This window comes from Salmo salar, chromosome 02, assembly GCF_965601325.2.
Source record: "Salmo salar chromosome 02, fSalSal1, whole genome shotgun sequence".
Lineage (NCBI taxonomy): Eukaryota > Metazoa > Chordata > Actinopteri > Salmoniformes > Salmonidae > Salmo > Salmo salar.
Genome location: NC_138292.1, coordinates 710,375 through 731,767, shown reverse-complemented (window position 1 = coordinate 731,767; position 21,393 = coordinate 710,375).

Below are 21,393 nucleotides of genomic sequence, written 5' to 3'. Positions count from 1 at the left end.
ATTTCCTGCTGTTTTTACAGACTTATGTCCATCCAGCTATATATATTATATTTTATGTGGTTTTATTTGGCCCACCAAATAAAAACACTTTGGCCCGCTGGCGGCCAGCTTGGGAACCTTGCCTAAAGTGTGATTTGACACGAAAATAAAATATGAATTTATTCATGTAGGCATGCCCAATTAAGTCATAGTTTTGAACAAGGTGATGTTGACGCTCCAAATGGTTAACTGGAAATAACACGAGGCAGGTAATTAAATAATAGAAAGAAAAAAACAGTTTATTTAAGTATTTCGGCATAAATTGTGAAATAGACCTTGTGAAATCATCGTCAAAAGAGATACTGTTAGATGTAGATCTAGATACTGTTAGATCTAGATACTGTTAGATCTAGATACTGTTACATGTAGATCTAGATACTGTTAGATCTAGATACTGTTAGATCTAGATACTGTTAGATGTAGATACTGTTAGATCTAGATACTGTTAGATCTAGATACTGTTAGATGTAGATACTGTTAGATCTAGATACTGTTAGATGTAGATCTAGATACTGTTAGATCTAGATACTGTTAGATCTTAGATACTGTTAGATCTAGATACTGTTAGATCTAGATACTGTTAGATGTAGATCTAGATACTGTTAGATCTAGATACTGTTAGATCTAGATACTGTTAGATGTAGATCTAGATACTGTTAGATCTAGATACTGTTAGATCTAGATACTGTTAGATGTAGATCTAGATACTGTTAGATCTAGATACTGTTAGATCTAGATACTGTTAGATGTAGATCTAGATACTGTTAGATCTAGATACTGTTAGATCTAGATACTGTTAGATGTAGATCTAGATACTGTTAGATCTAGATACTGTTAGATGTAGATCTAGATACCGTTAGATCTAGATACTGTTAGATGTAGATCTAGATACTGTTAGATCTAGATACTGTTAGATGTAGATCTAGATACCGTTAGATCTAGATACTGTTAGATGTAGATCTAGATACTGTTAGATCTAGATACTGTTAGATGTAGATCTAGATACTGTTAGATCTAGATACTGTTAGATCTTAGATACTGTTAGATCTAGATACTGTTAGATCTAGATACTGTTAGATGTAGATCTAGATACTGTTAGATCTAGATACTGTTACATGTAGATCTAGATACTGTTAGATCTAGATACTGTTAGATCTAGATACTGTTAGATGTAGATACTGTTAGATCTAGATACTGTTAGATCTAGATACTGTTAGATCTAGATACTGTTAGATCTAGATACTGTTAGATGTAGATCTAGATACTGTTAGATCTAGATACTGTTAGATCTAGATACTGTTAGATGTAGATCTAGATACTGTTAGATCTAGATACTGTTAGATCTAGATACTGTTAGATGTAGATCTAGATACTGTTAGATCTAGATACTGTTAGATCTAGATACTGTTAGATGTAGATCTAGATACTGTTAGATCTAGATACTGTTAGATCTAGATACTGTTAGATGTAGATCTAGATACTGTTAGATCTAGATACTGTTAGATCTAGATACTGTTAGATGTAGATCTAGATACTGTTAGATCTAGATACTGTTAGATGTAGATCTAGATCCTGTTAGATGTAGATCTAGATACTGTTAGATCTAGATACTGTTAGATGTAGATCTAGATCCTGTTAGATGTAGATCTAGATACTGTTAGATGTAGATACTGTTAGATCTAGATACTGTTAGATGTAGATCTAGATACTGTTAGATCTAGATACTGTTAGATCTTAGATACTGTTAGATCTAGATACTGTTAGATCTAGATACTGTTAGATGTAGATCTAGATACTGTTAGATCTAGATACTGTTAGATCTAGATACTGTTAGATGTAGATCTAGATACTGTTAGATCTAAATACTGTTAGATCTAGATACTGTTAGATGTAGATCTAGATCCTGTTAGATGTAGATCTAGATACCGTTAGATCTAGATACTGTTAGATGTAGATCTAGATACTGTTAGATCTAGATACTGTTAGATGTAGATCTAGATACTGTTAGATGTAGATCCTGTTAGATCTAGATACTGTTAGATGTAGATCTAGATCCTGTTAGATGTAGATCTAGATACTGTTAGATGTAGATCCTGTTAGATCTAGATACTGTTAGATGTAGATCTAGATACTGTTAGATCTAGATACTGTTAGATCTAGATACTGTTAGATGTAGATCTAGATACTGTTAGATGCAGATCTAGATACTGTTACATGTAGATCTAGATACTGTTAGATGTAGATCCTGTTAGATCTAGATACTGTTAGATGTAGATCTAGATACTGTTAGATATAGATCCTGTTAGATCTAGATACTGTTAGATGTAGATCCTGTTATATCTAGATACTGTTAGATGTAGATCTAGATACTGTTAGATGTAGATCCTGTTAGATCTAGATACTGTTAGATGTAGATCTAGATACTGTTAGATGTAGATCTAGATCCTGTTAGATGTAGATCTAGATACTGTTAGATGTAGATCCTGTTATATCTAGATACTGTTAGATGTAGATCTAGATACTGTTAGATGTAGATCTAGATACTGTTAGATATAGATCTTGATACTGTTACATGTAGATCTAAATCATATAGAAATATAAAAACATTCTCCAAAGCACCGGAACTCCAAAGCACCGGATCTCCAAAGCACCGGAACTCCAAAGCACTGGATCTCCAAAGCACCGGAACTCCAAAGCACCGGATCTCCAAAGCACCGGAACTCCAAAGCACCGGATCTCCAAAGCACCGGATCTCCAAAGCACCGGATCTCCAAAGCACCGGAACTCCAAAGCACCGGAACTCCAAAGCACCGGAACTCCAAAGCACCGGATCTCCAAAGCACCGGATCTCCAAAGCACCGGAACTCCAAAGCACCGGATCTCCAAAGCACCGGAACTCCAAAGCACCGGATCTCCAAAGCACCGGAACTCCAAAGCACCGGAACTCCAAAGCACCGGATCTCCAAAGCACCGGAACTCCAAAGCACCAGAACTCCAAAGCACCGGATCTCCAAAGCACCAGAACCACTGTCTAGCTGCATTTTTCTCTGATTAAGACACCTGCTTGTAACTCTTAACTGGTTAGGAAAGCTCATGAGGTGTCCTAAATATCTGTCGACTAGGTGGGACTCTTATGACTAAAGAGGCTTCATGCATAGATTTTATTTTTTTACCCGTAAGAGTAGGAGTAAAATATTTTCAGCACTTACCACCAATTTTCTGCTCTGAGACGCTTTGTGGATATGGGCCCAGAGCACCTGTATCAATCCTACAATAGAGAGGACAGGACTGTAGAGACTGTACCTGGAACAGAACAGAACACCTGTATCAATCCTACAATAGGGAGGACAGGACTGTAGAGACTGTACCTGGAACAGAACAGAACACCTGTATCAATCCTACAATAGAGAGGACAGGACTGTACCTGGAACAGAACAGAACACCTGTATCAATCCTACAATAGGGAGGACAGGACTGTAGAGACTGTACCTGGAACAGAACAGAACACCTGTATCAATCCTACAATAGAGAGGACAGGACTGTACCTGGAACAGAACAGATCACCTGTATCAATCCTACAATAGAGAGGACAGGACTGTAGATACTGTACCTGGAACAGATCAGAACACCTGTATCAATCCTACAATAGAGGGAACAGGACTGTAGAGACTGTACCTGGAACAGAACAGAACACCTGTATCAATCCTACAATAGAGAGGACAGGACTGTACCTGGAACAGAACAGATCACCTGTATCAATCCTACAATAGAGAGGACAGGACTGTAGAGACTGTACCTGGAACAGATCAGAACACCTGTATCAATCACATTAGGATGAACATGAGCAGAAAATGAGTTCTCTGGGGACGTTTGTTGTCTACAATTATAAAAGTATGTTTGATCTGAGCGTTCTCCTTTCATCCCTCTGAACACAGTATCTCTCCTCATACAGAGACTGATGTTAGGCCACAGACACAGTGAAGGACACACACACACACACACACACACACACACACACACACACACACACACACACACACACACACACACACACACACACACACACACACACACACACACACACACACACACACACACACTCTCTCCTGGTATATCTCTGAAAGACAGTGTAGGAGTGTTTATAGTGTCAGTGGGAGCCAATACTTTCCTCCTCCTCCATTTTCTTTATCAACTCTCCGTATTTAACACCATAGGAATGTCCTCTAGATAGCAGCATGGGCAGGAGGACAGCTGAGGGAGTCTATAGTCTCCAGTAGTAACCTTGACTACCAGTAGGACCTTTAGACCCCCTTAACTGTGTAGAGCTGCTACAGCATCGGGAGGAGAGCCCTTCAAACTGTCTCTCACCATAGCTGGCTGGCATAGTGACTACATTTACGGGGGAGAAATGAACAAGGGGACAGACAGCACATTTTTAAGTAGCTATAAATACATTCATAAACCATTCAGAAAGTGCTGCAAAAAAAAGTTTTTTTCCCCTCCTGCTGCATTCTCTCTCTCTCTCTCTCTCTAAGTGGTTGTGTTCTGTTCCTGTGTGACTTCAGGACATCTCACCTATGTTGTGATTGATAGCAGCAGGCACAGGAGGACAGCTGGGGGATTGTCTAGTCTTCAGTACTTACCTTGCCTATCAGAGGGGATTTTTCTAAGTGAGACCATTAGATCCGTTACCTGTGTTACAGATACAGCATCGGGAGGAAAGACCTTCAACTGTCTCAATGACTGGCTGTATTACCATATTTCAATGGGATTTCATCATACCACGTCTGTCCTGTTTATATCACATATCGACTTCATTTAAAATAAAATATATAAATATATTTAACCTTTATTTAACTAGGCAAGTCAGTTAAGGACAAATTCTTATGTACAATGACGACTTAGATCGGCCAAACCCGGACGACGCTGGGCCAATTGTGCACCGACTTGATAGAGACAGTATTAACCAGGGCAAAGCATTGGGACTGAGGCATGAATGAAACACTTGTCTTTAGAGACTCAAATCACTCATCCATTTCTTTAAGAAAACATTTCAAAAAATGGGTTTTTCCTTCACCACACCTCCATCTTCCTAAATGGTTGTTTGCTGTATGTGAGTGTGAGTGATTTTAGCACTTTTGTCCCAACAGGTTTTTAACACTGAGTCAGAGTAGTGTTCTGGGATCTTTTTAACCCTGAGTCAGAGTAGTGTTCTGAGATTTTTTTAACCCTGAGTCAGAGTAGTGTTCTGAGATCTTTTTAACACTGAGTCAGAGTAGTGTTCTGAGATCTTTTTAACAGAGTAGTGTTCTGAGATCTTTTTAACAATGAGTCAGAGTAGTGTTCTGAGATCTTTTTAACACTGAGTCAGAGTAGTGTTCTGGGATCTTTTTAACCCTGAGTCAGAGTAGTGTTCTGAGATCTTTTTAACACTGAGTCAGAGTAGTGTTCTGGGATCTTTTTAACACTGAGTCAGAGTAGTGTTCTGGGATCTTTTTAACACTGAGTCAGAGTAGTGTACTGAGATCTTTTTAACACTGAGTCAGAGTAGTGTTCTGAGATCTTTTTAACACTGAGTCAGAGTAGTGTTCTGAGATCTTTTTAACACTGAGTCAGAGTAGTGTTCTGAGATCTTTTTAACACTGAGTCAGAGTAGTGTTCTGAGATCTTTTTAACAGAGTAGTGTTCTGAGATCTTTTTAACAGAGTAGTGTTCTGAGATCTTTTTAACAGAGTAGTGTTCTGAGATCTTTTTAACACTGAGTCAGAGTAGTGTTCTGAGATCTTTTTAACACTGAGTCAGAGTAGTGTTCTGGGATCGTTTTAACACTGAATCAGAGTAGTGTTCTGGGATCTTTTTAACACTGAGTCAGAGTAGTGTTCTGAGATCTTTTTAACAGAGTAGTGTTCTGAGATCTTTTTAACACTGAGTCAGAGTAGTGTTCTGAGATCTTTTTAACACTGAGTCAGAGTAGTGTTCTGAGATCTTTTTAACACTGAGTCAGAGTAGTGTTCTGAGATCTTTTTAACACTGAGTTAGAGTAGTGTTCTGAGATCTTTTTAACACTGAGTCAGAGTAGTGTTCTGAGATCTTTTTAACACTGAGTTAGAGTAGTGTTCTGAGATCTTCATTTAGAGATGCCCCCTCATGTTCTCCCCCCTGATCATCCATCCTCTGCTTTCTGAACCCTGGCTTCAGTCGACCACTATGACTTAGTTTACACTTCTAGCAAGTGGATGTTATGGACAGACATCACGTTAGGCCACTTTCTCCCTGACATTTTCAAACAAAGGGAACTAACGACACTTGAGAATTTCAAGAGATCTTCTAGAATTCAACATTGTGTGAGGAACCCGGTGTACCAAATGCCAAATGTGTAATGCCTACAGGAGGAAGATGCAAGGTTTTAGCATGGCATGACATTATCAGGTCGGGTGTCTTCTCTAGTTCCTTTAAGTTAGGTTTCAGACACTTCCGTAAACTGAAATGGCAGTTGTTTTTCATAACTTCTTAACTCTTTCTTGGCAGGCGACCAGCAGTGGGTTGATGGTTGGTTGGGTTATTAGCAGTTCTTTCCTGGTAGCAGTGGGTTTATAGTTGGTTGGGTTATTAGCAGTTCTTTCCCGGTAGCAGTGGGTTTATAGTTGGTTGGGTTATTAGCTAGCAGTTCTTTCCTGGTAGCAGTGGGTTTATAGTTGGTTGGGTTATTAGCTAGCAGTTCTTTCCTGGTAGCAGTGGGTTTATAGTTGGTTGGGTTATTAGCAGTTCTTTCCTGGTAGCAGTGGGTTTATAGTTGGTTGGGTTATTAGCTAGCAGTTCTTTCCTGGTAGCAGTGGGTTTATAGTTGGTTGGGTTATTAGCAGTTCTTTCCTGGTAGCAGTGGGTTTATAGTTGGTTGGGTTATTAGCTAGCAGTTCTTTCCTGGTAGCAGTGGGTTTATAGTTGGTTGGGTTATTAGCTAGCAGTTCTTTCCTGGTAGCAGTGGGTTTATAGTTGGTTGGGTTATTAGCAGTTCTTTCCCGGTAGCAGTGGGTTTATAGTTGGTTGGGTTATTAGCTAGCAGTTCTTTCCTGGTAGCAGTGGGTTTATAGTTGGTCGGGTTATTAGCAGTTCTTTCCTGGTAGCAGTGGGTTTATAGTTGGTTGGGTTATTAGCTAGCAGTTCTTTCCTGGTAGCAGTGGGTTTATAGTTGGTTGGGTTATTAGCTAGCAGTTCTTTCCTGGTAGCAGTGGGTTTATAGTTGGTTGGGTTATTAGCAGTTCTTTCCCGGTAGCAGTGGGTTTATAGTTGGTTGGGTTATTAGCTAGCAGTTCTTTCCTGGTAGCAGTGGGTTTATAGTTGGTTGGGTTATTAGCAGTTCTTTCCTGGTAGCAGTGGGTTTATAGTTGGTTGGGTTATTAGCAGTTCTTTCCTGGTAGCAGTGGGTTTATAGTTGGTTGGGTTATTAGCAGTTCTTTCCTGGTAGCAGTGGGTTTATAGTTGGTTGGGTTAATAGCTAGCAGTTCTTTCCTGGTAGCAGTGGGTTTATAGTTGGTTGGGTTATTAGCTAGCAGTTCTTTCCTGGTAGCAGTGGGTTTATAGTTGGTTGGGTTATTAGCTAGCAGTTCTTTCCTGGTAGCAGTGGGTTTATAGTTGGTTGGGTTATTAGCTAGCAGTTCTTTCCCGGTAGCAGTGGGTTTATAGTTGGTTGGGTTATTAGCTAGCAGTTCTTTCCTGGTAGCAGTGGGTTTATAGTTGGTTGGGTTATTAGCTAGCAGTTCTTTCCTGGTAGCAGTGGGTTTATAGTTGGTTGGGTTATTAGCAGTTCTTTCCTGGTAGCAGTGGGTTTATAGTTGGTTGGGTTATTAACTAGCAGTTCTTTCCCGGTAGCAGTGGGTTTATAGTTGGTTGGGTTATTAGCAGTTCTTTCCTGGTAGCAGTGGGTTTATAGTTGGTTGGGTTATTAGCAGTTCTTTCCTGGTAGCAGTGGGTTTATAGTTGGTTGGGTTATTAGCTAGCAGTTCTTTCCTGGTAGCAGTGGGTTTATAGTTGGTTGGGTTATTAGCTAGCAGTTCTGTCCTGGTAGCAGTGGGTTTATAGTTGGTTGGGTTATTAGCTAGCAGTTCTTTCCTGGTAGCAGTGGGTTTATAGTTGGTTGGGTTATTAGCTAGCAGTTCTTTCCTGGTAGCAGTGGGTTTATAGTTGGTTGGGTTATTAACTAGCAGTTCTTTCCTGGTAGCAGTGGGTTTATAGTTGGTTGGGTTATTAGCAGTTCTTTCCTGGTAGCAGTGGGTTTATAGTTGGTTGGGTTATTAGCTAGCAGTTCTTTCCTGGTAGCAGTGGGTTTATAGTTGGTTGGGTTATTAGCTAGCAGTTCTTTCCTGGTAGCAGTGGGTTTATAGTTGGTTGGGTTAATAGCAGTTATTTCCTGGAACATTGCTCTCTTTTATTCTACCCTGTAATCCAGTGAATGTTTCTTCTCTCCAGGCAACAGCCAGGCTTCTGTTCCCCAGTACACTATATAGGTAGTAGGATGTCATTTGAGGCATATATAATGTTTGCGTTCTTCAATCTGTGTGTTATAGAGCACCTAGGGAGGGTGGTACAGGAGGAACCTGCCTTTTGGATGGTTGGGTCTGTGCACAACCCTTATCCACAAACATACAAATGTGTATATATACAGGGCCTTCAGAAACTATTCAGACCCCTTAACTTTTTCCACATTTTGTTAGATTACAGCCTTATTCTAAAATTGTTATTTCTCTTTTAATCCTCAGCAATCTACACACAATACCCCATAATGACGAAATTTATGCAAATGAATTACAAATTAAAAACGAATATCTTATTTACATAAGTATTCAGACCCTTTTGCTATGAGACTCGAAATTGAGCCCAGGTGCATCCTGTTTCCATTTATCATCCTTGAGATGTTTCTACAACTTGATTGGAGTCCACCTGTGGTAAATTAAATTGAATGGACATGATTTTGAAAGGCACACACCTGTCTATATAAGGTCCCACAGTTGACAGTGCATGTCAAAGTAAAAACCAAGCCATGAGGTCGAAGGAATTGTCCGTAGAGCTCTGAGACAGGATTGTGTCGAGGCACAGATCTGGGGAAGGGTAACCAACATTGTTTTGCAGCCTTGAAGGTCTCCAAGAACACAGTGGCCTCCATCATTCTTAAATGGTTTGTAGCCACCAAGACTCTTCCTAGAGCTGGCCGCCCGGCCAACCTGGTAATCTGGGGAGAAAGGCCTTGGTCAGGGAGGTGACCAAGAACCCGATGGTCACTCTGACAGAGCTCAAGAGTTCCTCTGTGGAGATGGGAGAACCTTCCAGAAGGACAACCATCTCTGCAGCACTCCACTAATCAGGCCTTTAAGGTAGAGTGGCCAGACGGAAGCCACACCTCAGTAAAAGGCACATGACAGCCCGCTTGGAGTTTGCCAAAGGCACCTAAAGACTCTCAAGATTCTTTGGTATGATGAAACCAATATTGAAATCTTTGGCCTGAATGCCAAGCGTCACATCTGGTGGAAACCTGGCACCATCCCTACGGTGAAGCATGGTGGTGGCAGCATCATGCTGTGGGGATGTTTTTCAGCGGCAGGGACTGGGAGACTAGTCAGGATCGAGGGACAGATGAAAGGAGCAAAGTACAGAGAGATCCTTGATGAAATCCTGCTCCAGAGCGCCCAGGACCTCAGACTGGGGCAAAGGTTCACCTTCCAACAGGACGACAACCCCAAGCACACAGCCAAGACAACGCAGGAATGGCTTCGGGACAAGCCTCTGAATGTTCTTGAGTGGCCCAACCACAGTCCGGACATAAACCCGATCGAACATCTCTGGAGAAACCTAAAAATAACTGTGCAGCAACGCTCCCCATCCAACCTGTCAGAGCTTGAGAGGATCTGCAGAGAAGAATGGGAGAAACTCCCCAAATACAGGTGTGCCAAGCTTGTAGCGTCCTACTCAAGAAGAATCGAGGATGTAATCGCTGCCAAAAGTGTTTCAACAAAGTACTGAGTAAAGGGTCTTTGTAATATTTCAGTTTATTATCAATAAATTAGCAAAAATATTGTGTTTAGATTCACATTTTAATGAATTTTAGAATAAGCCTGTAAGTCGAGGGGTCTGAATACTTTCTGAATGCACTGTATACACACAAACACACATATAACTAACCTTGTGGGGTACCAATCAACATCCTATTTTCACTAACCCCTAAACCTACGCCTTAACCTTAACCCGAAATCTTAACCTTAAACCTAACCCTAACTCCTAACACTGAACATAATTCTAACCTTAATTCTAACCTTAACTCTAAACCTAACCCTAACTCCTAACACTGAACATAATTCTAACCCTAATTCTAACCTTAACTCTAAACCTAACCCTAACTCCTAACACTGAACATAATTCTAACCCTAATTCTAACCTGAACTCTAAACCTAACCCTAACTCCTAACACTGAACATAATTCTAACCCTAATTCTAACCTGAACTCTAAACCTAACCCTAACTCCTAACACTGAACATAATTCTAACCTTAATTCTAACCTGAACTCTAAACCTAACCCTAACTCCTAACACTGAACATAATTCTAACCCTAATTCTAACCTGAACTCTAAACCTAACCCTAACTCCTAACACTGAACATAATTCTAACCCTAATTCTAACCTTAACTCTAAACCTAACCCTAACTCCTAACACTGAACATAATTCTAACCCTAATTCTAACCTGAACTCTAAACCTAACCCTAACTCCTAACACTGAACATAATTCTAACCCTAATTCTAACCTGATCTCTAAACCTAACCCTAACTCCTAACACTGAACATAATTCTAACCTTAATTCTAACCTTAACTCTAAACCTAACCCTAACTCCTAACACTGAACATAATTCTAACCCTAATTCTAACCTGAACTCTAAACCTAACCCTAACTCCTAACACTGAACATAATTCTAACCCTAATTCTAACCTGAACTCTAAACCTAACCCTAACTCCTAACACTGAACATAATTCTAACCCTAATTCTAACCTGAACTCTAAACCTAACCCTAACTCCTAACACTGAACATAATTCTAACCTTAATTCTAACCTGAACTCTAAACCTAACCCTAACTCCTAACACTGAACATAATTCTAACCCTAATTCTAACCTGAACTCTAAACCTAACCCTAACTCCTAACACTGAACATAATTCTAACCCTAATTCTAACCTGAACTCTAAACCTAACCCTAACTCCTAACACTGAACATAATTCTAACCCTAATTCTAACCTGAACTCTAAACCTAACCCTAACTCCTAACACTGAACATAATTCTAACCTTAATTCTAACCTGAACTCTAAACCTAACCCTAACTCCTAACACTGAACATAATTCTAACCCTAATTCTAACCTGAACTCTAAACCTAACCCTAACTCCTAACACTGAACATAATTCTAACCTTAATTCTAACCTGAACTCTAAACCTAACCCTAACTCCTAACACTGAACATAATTCTAACCCTAATTCTAACCTGAACTCTAAACCTAACCCTAACTTCTAACACTGAACATAATTCTAACCCTAATTCTAACCTGAACTCTAAACCTAACCCTAACTCCTAACACTGAACATAATTCTAACCTTAATTCTAACCTGAACTCTAAACCTAACCCTAACTCCTAACACTGAACATAATTCTAACCCTAATTCTAACCTGAACTCTAAACCTAACCCTAACTCCTAACACTGAACATAATTCTAACCCTAATTCTAACCTGAACTCTAAACCTAACCCTAACTCCTAACACTGAACATAATTCTAACCTTAATTCTAACCTGAACTCTAAACCTAACCCTAACTCCTAACACTGAACATAATTCTAACCCTAATTCTAACCTTAACTCTAAACCTAACCCTAACTCCTAACACTGAACATAATTCTAACCCTAATTCTAACCTGAACTCTAAACCTAACCCTAACTCCTAACACTGAACATAATTCTAACCCTAATTCTAACCTGAACTCTAAACCTAACCCTAACTCCTAACACTGAACATAATTCTAACCTTAATTCTAACCTGAACTCTAAACCTAACCCTAACTCCTAACACTGAACATAATTCTAACCCTAATTCTAACCTGAACTCTAAACCTAACCCTAACTCCTAACACTGAACATAATTCTAACCTTAATTCTAACCTGAACTCTAAACCTAACCCTAACTCCTAACACTGAACATAATTCTAACCCTAATTCTAACCTGAACTCTAAACCTAACCCTAACTCCTAACACTGAACATAATTCTAACCTTAATTCTAACCTGAACTCTAAACCTAACCCTAACTCCTAACACTGAACATAATTCTAACCCTAATTCTAACCTGAACTCTAAACCTAACCCTAACTCCTAACACTGAACATAATTCTAGAAATAGCATTTGACCTATTTTGTTTGTTTATTATTCTTGTGGGGACTTCCGGTCCACACACACACACACACACACACACACACACACACACACACACACACACACACACACACACACACACACACCACCACACACTCAACACACACACACACACACACACACACACACACACACACACACACACACACACACACACACACACACACACACACACACACACACACACACACACACACACACACACACACACACACACACACCACACACTCAACACACACACACACACACACACACACACACACACACACACACACACACACACACACACACACACACACACACACACACACACACACACACACACACACACACACACACACACACACACACACACACCACACACTCAACACACTAATGTAGACTAGCTACCTACAGCGCAATACAAAGAGAGGTCACCTCATAGCAGGGAAACAATATGAAGAGAAGGTCACCTCATAGCAGGGAAACAACAAGAAGAGAAGGTCACCTCATAGCAGGGAAACAACAAGAAGAGAAGGTCACCTCATAGCAGGGAAACAATATGAAGAGAAGGTCACCTCATAGCAGGGAAACAACAAGAAGAGAAGGTCACCTCATAGCAGGGAAACAACAAGAAGAGAGGTCACCTCATAGCAGGGAAACAACAAGAAGAGAAGGTCACCTCATAGCAGGGAAACAACAAGAAGAGAAGGTCACCTCATAGCAGGGAAACAACAAGAAGAGAAGGTCACCTCATAGCAGGGAAACAACAAGAAGAGAAGGTCACCTCATAGCAGGGAAACAACAAGAAGAGAAGGTCACCTCATAGCAGGGAAACAACAAGAAGAGAAGGTCACCTCATAGCAGGGAAACAACAAGAAGAGAAGGTCACCTCATAGCAGGGAAACAACAAGAAGAGAAGGTCACCTCATAGCAGGGAAACAACAAGAAGAGAAGGTCACCGCATAGCAGGGAAACAACAAGAAGAGAAGGTCACCTCATAGCAGGGAAACAACAAGAAGAGAAGGTCACCTCATAGCAGGGAAACAATATGAAGAGAAGGTCACCTCATAGCAGGGAAACAATAAGAAGAGAAGGTCACCTCATAGCAGGGAAACAACAAGAAGAGAAGGTCACCTCATAGCAGGGAAACAATATGAAGAGAAGGTCACCTCATAGCAGGGAAACAACAAGAAGAGAAGGTCACCTCATAGCAGGGAAACAACAAGAAGAGAAGGTCACCTCATAGCAGGGAAACAACAAGAAGAGAAGGTCACCTCATAGCAGGGAAACAATATGAAGAGAAGGTCACCTCATAGCAGGGAAACAACAAGAAGAGAAGGTCACCTCATAGCAGGGAAACAATAAGAAGAGAAGGTCACCTCATAGCAGGGAAACAACAAGAAGAGAAGGTCACCTCATAGCAGGGAAACAATATGAAGAGAAGGTCACCTCATAGCAGGGAAACAATATGAAGAGAAGGTCACCTCATAGCAGGGAAACAACAAGAAGAGAAGGTCACCTCATAGCAGGGAAACAACAAGAAGAGAAGGTCACCTCATAGCAGGGAAACAACATGAAGAGAAGGTCACCTCATAGCAGGGAAACAATAAGAAGAGAAGGTCACCTCATAGCAGGGAAACAACAAGAAGAGAAGGTCACCTCATAGCAGGGAAACAACAAGAAGAGAAGGTCACCTCATAGCAGGGAAACAACAAGAAGAGAAGGTCACCTCATAGCAGGGAAACAATAAGAAGAGAAGGTCACCTCATAGCAGGGAAACAACAAGAAGAGAAGGTCACCTCATAGCAGGGAAACAATAAGAAGAGAAGGTCACCTCATAGCAGGGAAACAACAAGAAGAGAAGGTCACCTCATAGCAGGGAAACAATAAGAAGAGAAGGTCACCTCATAGCAGGGAAACAATAAGAAGAGAAGGTCACCTCATAGCAGGGAAACAACAAGAAGAGAAGGTCACCTCATAGCAGGGAAACAACAAGAAGAGAAGGTCACCTCATAGCAGGGAAACAATAAGAAGAGAAGGTCACCTCATAGCAGGGAAACAACAAGAGAAGGTCACCTCATAGCAGGGAAACAACAAGAAGAGAAGGTCACCTCATAGCAGGGAAACAATATGAAGAGAAGGTCACCTCATAGCAGGGAAACAACAAGAAGAGAAGGTCACCTCATAGCAGGGAAACAACAAGAAGAGAAGGTCACCTCATAGCAGGGAAACAACAAGAAGAGAAGGTCACCTCATAGCAGGGAAACAACAAGAAGAGAAGGTCACCTCATAGCAGGGAAACAACAAGAAGAGAAGGTCACCTCATAGCAGGGAAACAACAAGAAGAGAAGGTCACCTCATAGCAGGGAAACAACAAGAAGAGAAGGTCACCTCATAGCAGGGAAACAACAAGAAGAGAAGGTCACCTCATAGCAGGGAAACAACAAGAAGAGAAGGTCACCTCATAGCAGGGAAACAACAAGAAGAGAAGGTCACCTCATAGCAGGGAAACAATATGAAGAGAAGGTCACCTCATAGCAGGGAAACAACATAACTAGGTAAAGAGCACTGTACGTCATGGTAACTCACAGTTAGATAAAAGGTTCATCCCTTGCGTGCTGAAACCATAAAGAGCTGAGTGGGAAGGCTATGTTTACAGTTGTCTGCTTATCGGCCCGGTCACAGTGAACTGATGAAGCAGAGTAGTCTCAGATTAGTAAGACGTATATCTGAAGGATGAAAGTAGAGCAGAGCCAGGAGGACTGTGATAACACTCTGATTCAGTCCCAGTCTCTGGAAGCGAAGAAGAGCCAGGAGGACTGTGAGAACACTCTGATTCAGTCCCAGTCTCTGGAAGCGAAGAAGAGCCAGGAGGACTGTGAGAACACTCTGATTCAGTCCCAGTCTCTGAAAGTAGAGCAGAGCCAGGAGGACTGTGATAACACTCTGATTCAGTCCCAGTCTCTGAAAGTAGAGCAGATCCAGGAGGACTGTGATAACACTCTGATTCAGTCCCAGTCTCTGAAAGTAGAGCAGAGCCAGGAGGACTGTGATAACACTCTGATTCAGTCCCAGTCTCTGAAAGTAGAGCAGAGCCAGGAGGACTGTGAGAACACTCTGATTCAGTCCCAGTCTCTGGAAGTAGAGCAGAGCCAGGAGGACTGTGAGAACACTCTGATTCAGTCCCAGTCTCTGGAAGTAAAGCAGAGCCAGGAGGACAGTAGGTCACATGTCAGTACAGACACACAACCAGTAGGTCACGTGTCAGTACAGACACACAACCAGTAGGTCACATGTCAGTACAGACACACAACCAGTAGGTCACGTGTCAGTACAGACACACAACCAGTAGGTCACATGTCAGTACAGACACACAACCAGTAGGTCACATGTCAGTACAGACACACAACCAGTAGGTCACATGTCAGTACACACAACCAGTAGGTCACATGTCAGTACAGACAACCAGTAGGTCACATGTCAGTACAGACACACAACCAGTAGGTCACATGTCAGTACAGACACACAACCAGTAGGTCACATGTCAGTACAGACAACCAGTAGGTCACATGTCAGTACACACAACCAGTAGGTCACATGTCAGTACAGACAACCAGTAGGTCACGTGTCAGTACAGACAACCAGTAGGTCACGTGTCAGTACAGACAACCAGTAGGTCACGTGTCAGTACAGACAACCAGTAGGTCACGTGTCAGTACAGACAACCAGTAGGTCACGTGTCAGTACAGACAACCAGTAGGTCACGTGTCAGTACAGACAACCAGTAGGTCACGTGTCAGTACAGACAACCAGTAGGTCACGTGTCAGTACAGACAACCAGTAGGTCACGTGTCAGTACAGACAACCAGTAGGTCACGTGTCAGTACAGACAACCAGTAGGTCACGTGTCAGTACAGACAACCAGTAGGTCACGTGTCAGTACAGACAACCAGTAGGTCACGTGTCAGTACAGACAACCAGTAGGTCACATGTCAGTACAGACAACCAGTAGGTCACATGTCAGTACAGACAACCAGTAGGTCACATGTCAGTACAGACAACCAGTAGGTCACATGTCAGTACAGACAACCAGTAGGTCACATGTCAGTACAGACAACCAGTAGGTCACGTGTCAGTACAGACAACCAGTAGGTCACGTGTCAGTACAGAGAACCAGTAGGTCATGTGTCAGTACACACAACCAGTAGGTCACGTGTCAGTACAGACAACCAGTAGGTCACGTGTCAGTACAGACAACCAGTAGGTCACGTGTCAGTACAGACAACCAGTAGGTCACGTGTCAGTACAGACAACCAGTAGGTCACGTGTCAGTACAGACAACCAGTAGGTCACGTGTCAGTACAGACAACCAGTAGGTCACGTGTCAGTACAGACAACCAGTAGGTCACGTGTCAGTACAGACAACCAGTAGGTCACGTGTCAGTACAGACAACCAGTAGGTCACATGTCAGTACAGACAACCAGTAGGTCACATGTCAGTACAGACAACCAGTAGGTCACGTGTCAGTACAGACAACCAGTAGGTCACGTGTCAGTACAGACAACCAGTAGGTCACATGTCAGTACAGACAACCAGTAGGTCACATGTCAGTACAGACAACCAGTAGGTCACGTGGAGGAGAGGCGTTGTGTCGTGAGGTGTTGCTTTGTTTGTTTTCTGAAACCAGGTGTGCTTTTCTCTCGCGTTGTAATAAGATGGAAGGAAGTTCCATGCACTCATAGCTCTGTATAATACTGTACGTTTTATTGAGTTTGTTCTGCACCTGGGGACTGTGAAAAGACCCCTGGTGGCATGTCTGGTGGGATAAGTGTGTGTGTGTATCAGAGCTGTGTGTAAGTTGACTATGGAAACAATATGGGATTTTTCAACACATTAATGTTTCTTATAAAAACAAGAAGTGATGCAGTCAGTCTCTCCTCAACTCTCAGCCAATAGAGAGAGAGAGACTGGCGTGGATAGTATTTATATCGGCCCTCTGATTACAATGAAGAGCAAGACGTGCAGCTCTGTTCTGGGCCAGCTGCAGCTTAACTAGGTGTTTCCTTGCAGCACTCGACCACACGACTGGACATTAATCAAGATAAGGTATCCTGGAGTGTTGAGGCAGTAGCTGAAAAAGGCTGTTTCGATGTGCCTTTGAGCATGGCACTCTCTGAAAGTGGAACAGAACCATGAGGACTTTGATAGCACCCAGCCTCTCTCTCTCTTTTCCTCTCTCTCTCTCTCCTTTTCTCTCTCTCTCTCTCTCTCTCCTTTTCTCTCTCTCTCTCTCTCTCTCCTTTTCTCTCTCTCTCTCTCACTCTCCTTTTCTCTCTCTCTCTCTCTCTCTCTCTCTCTCTCCTTTTCTCTCTCTCTCTCTCTCTCTCTCCTTTTCTCTCTCTCTCTCTCTCACTCTCCTTTTCTCTCTCTCTCTCTCTCTCTCTCTCTCTCTCTCTCCTTTTCTCTCTCTCTCTCTCTCTCTCTCTCTCTCCTTTTCTCTCTCTCTCTCTCTCTCTCCTTTTCTCTCACTCTCCTTTTCTCTCTCTCTCTCTCTCTCTCCTTTTCTCTCTCTCTCTCTCTCTCTCTCTCTCTCTCTCCTTTTCTCACTCCCTCTCATACTCTCTCTCTTTCTCTCATTTTCTGTCACTCTCTCTCTCTGTTCCTCTCTTCCTCAGCCTTTCTCTCATTTTCTCTCTCTCTCTCATTCTCTCTCTCTCTCTCTCCTTTTCTCTCTCTCCTTTTCTCTCATTCTCTCTCTCTCTCCTTCTCTCCTTTTCTCTCACTCTCTCTCATACTCTCTCTCTCTCTCCTTTTCTCTCATTCTCTCTCTCTCACTCTCTCCTTTCTCTCTCCTTTTCTCTCATTCTCTCTCTCTCTCTCTCCTTTTCTCTCATTCTCTTCTCTCACTCTCTCCTTTTCTCTCTCCTTTTCTCTCATTCTCTCTCTCCTTCTCTACTTTTCTCTCACTCTCTCTCATACTCTCTCTCTCTCACTCTCTCCTTTTCTCTCTCTGTCTCTCATTTCCTCTGTCTCGCTCTCTCTCTCTCTCTCTCTTTCTCTCTCTCTGTTCCTCTCTTCCTCAGCCTCTGTCTCTCTACCTATCTTGCTCTACGTCTCTGCGTCAGCCCAACTCTCAGAGCTGTAACAGAGCCTGCCCAATGGTTCAATGGCCTAATTGCCAGGCCTGGGTCATGTTCAGTCAGCGCGAAACAGAAGAAACCGGTCTGAAACGTATTGAAACAGGAGCTCCTGTCTGAATTTATCCAATAAGACATGCTTGTTTTCATTTTCTGCTTCTAAACCCTTTTTTTGTAACAGTGTGCCCTATGAACATGACCCTGGTGTCACATCAAAACATGCCCCCCCCCCCCCCTCCCGGAGGAGGAAGCAGCATGGACCCCGATTCAAATTAAAAACCTTGTCAGACTCCGCACCAACGAGTCTAAACACGACAGCTTCTTACCATGGGCCAGTCAGATCAATGTTCTCCATAACAAAACGGGATCCAAATTGTTGTTGTCATTAAAATGTGAAATGATATGGCTGTTAGGTTACTAACCCTCAAGGCTTATCCAAAAATACTGTTATTTTTGAAGAGATTATTAATTGGACAAGCTACATGCTCAAAGAGAATGCAGAAAAAAACAAAACATGGAGCGTGCATCCCAAATTCCACCCTATTCCCTTTACAGTGCTCTGCTTTTGGAGGGCGATCGTTTTAGGTGGTGTAGCACGACGATAGCGCCTGCCCCGAGGGTGGTCTGAACGGTTTAACGAACCACTCAAACCTCTCTGATCATTCAAGTCAGTGGAAGATGGACTTTGGAACACATTGTTTGCCGACCAGTTGTGGCACAAATACCCCTGTCAGACCTCAACACCCTCCCCACCCCAACGATAATCCTTCTCAGTGTCGCAAAGAAATTAGAGCAGAGAGAGAGAGAAGTGAAGTAGTGTTTCTCTGTTGATCCTGGCTTGTGGGGGGTAGAGCAGAGAGAGAGAGAAGTGAAGTAGTGTTTCTCTGTTGATCCTGGGTTGTGGGGGGTAGAGCAGAGAGAGAGAGAGAGAAGTGAAGTAGTGTTTCTCTGTTGATCCTGGGTTGTGGGGGGTAGAGCAGAGAGAGAGAGAAGTGAAGTAGTGTTTCTCTGTTGATCCTGGGTTGTGGGGGGTAGAGCAGAGAGAGAGAGAGAAGTGAAGTAGTGTTTCTCTGTTGATCCTGGGTTGTGGGGGGTAGAGCAGAGAGAGAGAGAGAAGTGAAGTAGTGTATCTCTGTTGATCCTGGGTTGTGGGGGGTAGAGCAGAGAGAGAGAAGTGAAGTAGTGTTTCTCTGTTGATCCTGGGTTGTGGGGGGTAGAGCAGAGAGAGAGAGAGAAGTGAAGTAGTGTTTCTCTGTTGATCCTGGGTTGTGGGGGGTAGAGCAGAGAGAGAGAGAAGTGAAGTAGTGTTTCTCTGTTGATCCTGGGTTGTGGGGGGTAGAGCAGAGAGAGAGAGAGAAGTGAAGTAGTGTTTCTCTGTTGATCCTGGGTTGTGGGGGGTAGAGCAGAGAGAGAGAAGTGAAGTAGTGTTTCTCTGTTGATCCTGGGTTGTGGGGGGTAGAGCAGAGAGAGAGAGAAGTGAAGTAGTGTTTCTCTGTTGATCCTGGGTTGTGGGGGGTAGAGCAGAGAGAGAGAGAAGTGAAGTAGTGTTTCTCTGTTGATCCTGGGTTGTGGGGGGTAGAGCAGAGAGAGAGAAGTGAAGTAGTGTTTCTCTGTTGATCCTGGGTTGTGGGGGGTAGAGCAGAGAGAGAGAGAAGTGAAGTAGTGTTTCTCTGTTGATCCTGGGTTGTGGGGGGTAGAGCAGAGAGAGAGAGAAGTGAAGTAGTGTTTCTCTGTTGATCCTGGGTTGTGGGGGGTAGAGCAGAGAGAGAGAGAAGTGAAGTAGTGTTTCTCTGTTGATCCTGGGTTGTGGGGGGTAGAGCAGAGAGAGAGAGAAGTGAAGTAGTGTTTCTCTGTTGATCCTGGGTTGTGGGGGGTAGAGCAGAGAGAGAGAGAGAAGTGAAGTAGTGTTTCTCTGTTGATCCTGCTATCTCTGTGTATCTCTGTTGGTCCTGCTATCTCTGTGTACCTCTGTCGGTCCTGCTATCTCTGTGTACCTCTGTTGGTCCTGCTATCTTTGTTGGTCCTGCTATCTCTGTGTACCTCTGTTGGTCCTGCTATCTTTGTTGGTCCTGCTATCTCTGTGTATCTCTGTTGGTCCTGCTATCTGTGCATCTCTGTTGGTCCTGCTATCTCTGTGTGTATTTGTTGGTCCTGCTATCTCTGTGTATCTCTGTTGGTCCTGCTATCTCTGTGTATCTCTGTTGGTCATGCTATCTCTGTTGGTCCTGCTATCTCTGTGTAACTCAGTTGGTCCTGCTATCTCTGTGTATCTCCAATGGTCCTGCTATCTCTGTTCGTCCTGCTATCTCTGTGTATCTTTATTGGTCCTGCTATCTCTGTGTATCTCTGTTGGTCCTGCTATCTCTGTTGGTCCTGCTCCCTCTGTCTATGACCTTCCTGCTATCCCTGTGTATCTCTGTTGGTCCTGCTATCTCTGTGTAGTGCTGTGTGTCTCTGTGTAGCAGTGATTGGGAGTGGCAGTAGAGGAGTGGACTGTAGGAGTGGAGGCCTTTAGACTACGATGTGATGGTAATGCACGTCACATTGATGAGAGGAGAGGAGGAGAGGAGAAGCTAGGATCTAACGGGGTCAGCTCCTCATCCTCTCTCTCTCTCTCTCTCTCTCTCTCCCTCTCTCCCTCTCTCCCTCTCTCTCTCTCTCTCTCTCTCTCTCTCTCTCTCTCTCTCTGTCTCTTTCTCTCTCCCTCTTTCTCTTTCTCTCTCCCTCTTTCTCTTTCTCTCTCCCTCTCTCTCTCTCTCCCTCTCTCTC